At 42.9% G+C, this 4,307-nt stretch overlaps 1 pseudogene across 1 annotated transcript; it reads left to right on the forward strand.

Moving 5' to 3' along the window:
- The first annotated feature begins 3,307 nt into the window (after nucleotides 1–3,307).
- On the forward strand, nucleotides 3,308–3,942 carry LOC100958758 (annotated as a pseudogene). The gene has a single exon (XR_002775365.1). The product of XR_002775365.1 is annotated as a 39S ribosomal protein L30, mitochondrial pseudogene (transcript).
- Nucleotides 3,943–4,307: the final 365 nt, after the last annotated feature.

Genomic DNA, 4,307 nt, shown 5'->3' on the forward strand with positions numbered 1-4,307 from the left:
GCACTGGCCACATACACCGAGACTGGCAGGTTCAAATCCAGCCCGGGCCAGCTAAAACAACAATGACAACTGCAACAACAACAACAACAAAATAGCCGGGCATTGTGGTGGGCACCTGTAGTCCTAGCTACTTGGAAAGCCGAGGCAAGAGAATCGCTTAAGCCCAAGAGTTTGAGGTTGCTGTACGCTGTGACACCACAGCACTCTACCCAAGTGACAGCTTGAGACTCTATCTCAAAAATAAATAAATAAATAAAGCAAATCTTCATAAGCACAGGTTGTAGAAAAATCTAACTCAACCTGGCTTAGGAAACATGTTGGGTCACATAACTCAAAAAATCTAAGGGAGATCTGGCTTCACTGTGGCCAAATTGGGGTTTAAATGATTTGCTCCCTTCCATGTATTGCTTAATTCTCATGGAACTAAGATGTTTGCAGCTGCTGTATGTAGCCTTCCAGTTTCAATGTCAAGTATGTTGAGCATCTAGTGGATCCCAACCTGTGACAGTGCCCAGCAAGGGAGACAGTCCTGAGGTAAGAGATAGAAACTTACACCAAACTTAGTGCATAAAACCAGAAGCCTGTAAGGGCGCATACACTGTTACATGTGCCTGGGGGGAGCAGCCTGTGAACAAGGCAGCCCCTGTCCTGTTTCTCAGAGTCTTTTCATTGGGTATATAACAGAGTATATGTGCAAGGATGCACAGCAGTCAGTAGTCAGCAGTCAAGGTTAAGAAAGAGAGAGGGGAGATTACAGGCCCCAGGAAGGTTGGTAAAGGGTAAACAGGGACATAGGGTAATGGAACATCTGAAGAGGCCAGATAACAGTGCAACTGAAAGAGAGAGGAGAGAGAGCAAGTCTCATCTCCTCAGACATCTCAGCTTCTCTAGCCTAAGCTACTAGTTGATAGTCTCAGCTGCCTGCACTGCTGATTTCCCCATGCAGGGAGAGTCATGTAGACATTCCCCTGACTGGGCACCTTACGCTGAGTTGGAAGGTGGGTGAGGAATTCAGCCTGTCTGCCTCCCACACACACACAGCAGGGTTTAAGTACAACCTGTATTTTAGCCCATTTTCTGCTGCTGTAACAGAATACTTAAGACTGAGTAATTTATAAAGGAAAGAAGTTTATTTAGCTCATAGTTCTGGAGGCTGAGAAGTTCAAGATCAGGCAACTGTACCTAAGGGCCACCTACTGTGTCATAACATAGTGGAAGAGCAGGAGGGCAAGGAAGGAGGTGTGAAAGAGACCAAACATGGGCAGCAGCCTTGCTTTGTAACAACCCACTCTCTTGGTAACTAATCCAGTCCAGCAAGAACAGGAATTCACTCCTGCAGGAAAGGGATTGATCCCCTTTAACAATCAAATCACCTCTTAAAGGCACCACCTCCCAATACTGCCACATTGGGGACCAAACTAGGACATTAGTTTTGGGGGGACAAACCACCAAATCATAGCAATATGGAGAAGGAAAAAAGCTTCTTTGTGGTGCCTTTAATTTAACTAACTTCAGTTTACTAGTACACCTTTGAACCAGTCAAGATGCAAGAGGCATGTGATATGCTGATTGACATAGGCCTCGGTCATGTGCTGCTTTCCTGAGCAAAGGGTAAAGCTCCAGATGCTACATGTGTTGTTGACGGATGGATACCCAAACAGTTACAAGGCACTCTTGTTGGAGAAACGGAGGAATAGAGGTAAACAAATAACCACTAAAGCATGGCTTCGTGCCCGATGCATTAAAGTACAATTGACCATGTTATTTTTCTTCCAATAACCACATTCTAGGCTTACCTTCCTCAGGATACATCTCGGAATGGATTTCTCCCACAAACCATTTCTTGTGATGTCTAACTTTTGCCATTGACTAAGCTCCTTTAACGTGACTGGCTCAATTTTCCCACCCATCATAAAAGAAGAATATACTCTTCTAAAAATTACATATAAAACATGGAAATACAAAAAGAACAAAAAAGTATGCATGGTCTCATGGAGTAAGTATAAACACTAGTTCTTATATTTCATTCCAGTCTGTCTTCCACGCATAAATTTGGTTTTTGGGGGGGGAGTTTTGGTCATGGTCTTGTTTTACATTGTTGTCACCCCCCTGCACATATTTCTACCTCTTTCCTTACCATTATATCATAAACATTTTTCCAGATTATTACGTAGCTGTTATTAATCCAATTTCTTTTCATAAAAATATTTTTAAAGATTATTACAAAAATAATGCATTTGGGCTCAGTGCCTATGGCTCAAGAGGCTAAGGTGTCAGCCACATACACCTGAGCTGGCGGGTTCGAATCCAGCCCAGTCCTGCCAAATAACAATGATGGCTGCAACCAAAAAAAATATCCGGGCATTGTGGCAGGCGCCTGTAGTCCCAGCTACTTGGGAGGTGGAGGCAGGAGAATCCCTTACCCCAGGACGTAGAGGTTGCTGTGAGCTGTGATGTCACAGCACTCTACCCAGGGTGACAACTTGAGGCCCTGTCTCAAATAATAATAATAATAATGCATTTGTAGCAAAATCATTCAAGTAACACAAAAGTATAGAAAACTAAAAAGCAAAATCTCCAGATATTAAGAATGTGCTCTAAATTTACGTTGAAATCTCTGGCTCCTACATAAGACCCTGAGAAGTTTAAAAGGTACAAAAAGAAAGAAAGAGAAGGAAGAAAGGAAGGGTGGGGGGAGAGCACGTGACTGAGTGGACAACATATCCACTCCTGACTACTGACTATTAGGAAGAGCCCTCTCTATATAGACTGAGGAGGCTCTGCGCCCGTAGCTCAGTGATTAGGGCGCTGGCCACATACATCTGGGCTGGCGGGTTCGAACCTGGCCCAGGCCTGCTAAACAACAATGACAACTGCAACAAAAAAATAGCCAGTCATTGCAGTGGGCACCTATAGTCCCAACTACTTGGGAAGCTGAGGCAAGAGAATCGCTTAAGCCCAAGAGTTTGAGGTTGCTGTGAGCTGTGACACCACAGCACTCTATGAAAGCAAGATACTGAGACTTTGTTTCAAAATATATATGTATGTGTGTATATATATACATATGTGTGTGTGTGTGTGTGTATATATATATATATACATGCTGAGGAGCATTCCTCAAGGAAGTGAAGAAATGGGAAATCACAAGATAAGCCAAGGTGCCCATCTCAAAACCTCCATGTGGAACTTGAAGCCTAGAGTATAGGCAAAGGTGTAGCCCAGGTGGCAGAAGGTCAGCTCACTCAGACTCTGGAAAAAGCCAACACCATCAAAAAGGGAAAAATCTCGGGCAAGATTCAGGTTGAGCATGGCGGGTGCTGGTGAGTGGCCAAAAGTATTGGACATTAAGCTAGGGCCTCTAAAGAGAATAATCACCACACTTCTGGCAGGGATTTTGTGTACAGTAGTTCAGAGGCCATTAGGCAGACTACAGACTGTGACAAAAGGCGTGGAGTCTCTTGTTTGCACAGATTGGATTCGTCACAAATTCACCAAGTCAAGAATTCCAGATAAAGTGTTTCAGCCTTCACCTGAAGATCATGGAAAGTATGGTGGGGACCCACAGAACTCCCATAAACTACATATTGTTACTAGAATAAAAAGTACAAAAAGACATCCATACTGGGAAAAAGATACAAGAAAGATGCTTGGATTAGAAAAAGCACATACCCCTCAAGTTCACAAGAATATCCCTTCAGTGAATGCAAAACTGAAAGTGGTCAAACATTTGATAAGAATCAAGCCCCTGAAGCTGCCACAAGAACTTCCCACAGAGGCAGACATGGTTAACACATGTCTCAAGAGCACTGGAGGATGAGTAATACAGTGGCACCTGAAACCTGTGGAGCAGAAAAGTTAAGTCCTGATGCCAGAACAGCTTCAGATCAAACAATGCAAATTGTTTAAAATGATGAGAATGTTTTCATTAAAATAGATTTTAAATACCAAAAAAAAAAAAAAAAAAAAGGAGAGAGAGAGAGAGAGAAATCTCAACAAAAAGCTGAACTTGTACCTGAGAAAACAGAGGTACCAGAACAAAGAGGACTTGAAAAGTAGTGATTTCAGATCCTCAGGACAGTGCTTAGTCTCAGCTGCTTACTAAAATCACCTGGGACCTTACTTAAACAGGAAACAAATACTGTTTTTCTCTACTAAATTCAACACTTCTCACACAAAAATATGTCAGGATTTTTTCCACATCAACCAATTCTCCAATTCTCTGGGCACCAACTGCAATTCAATTATGACACTACCAGGAGTTCGTGCAGACTCCACAGATATGAGTTCAGTCCCCCAAGACTGTCCTC

This window comes from Otolemur garnettii, unplaced genomic scaffold (assembly GCF_000181295.1).
Source record: "Otolemur garnettii isolate 467f Iridium unplaced genomic scaffold, OtoGar3 scaffold00004, whole genome shotgun sequence".
Lineage (NCBI taxonomy): Eukaryota > Metazoa > Chordata > Mammalia > Primates > Galagidae > Otolemur > Otolemur garnettii.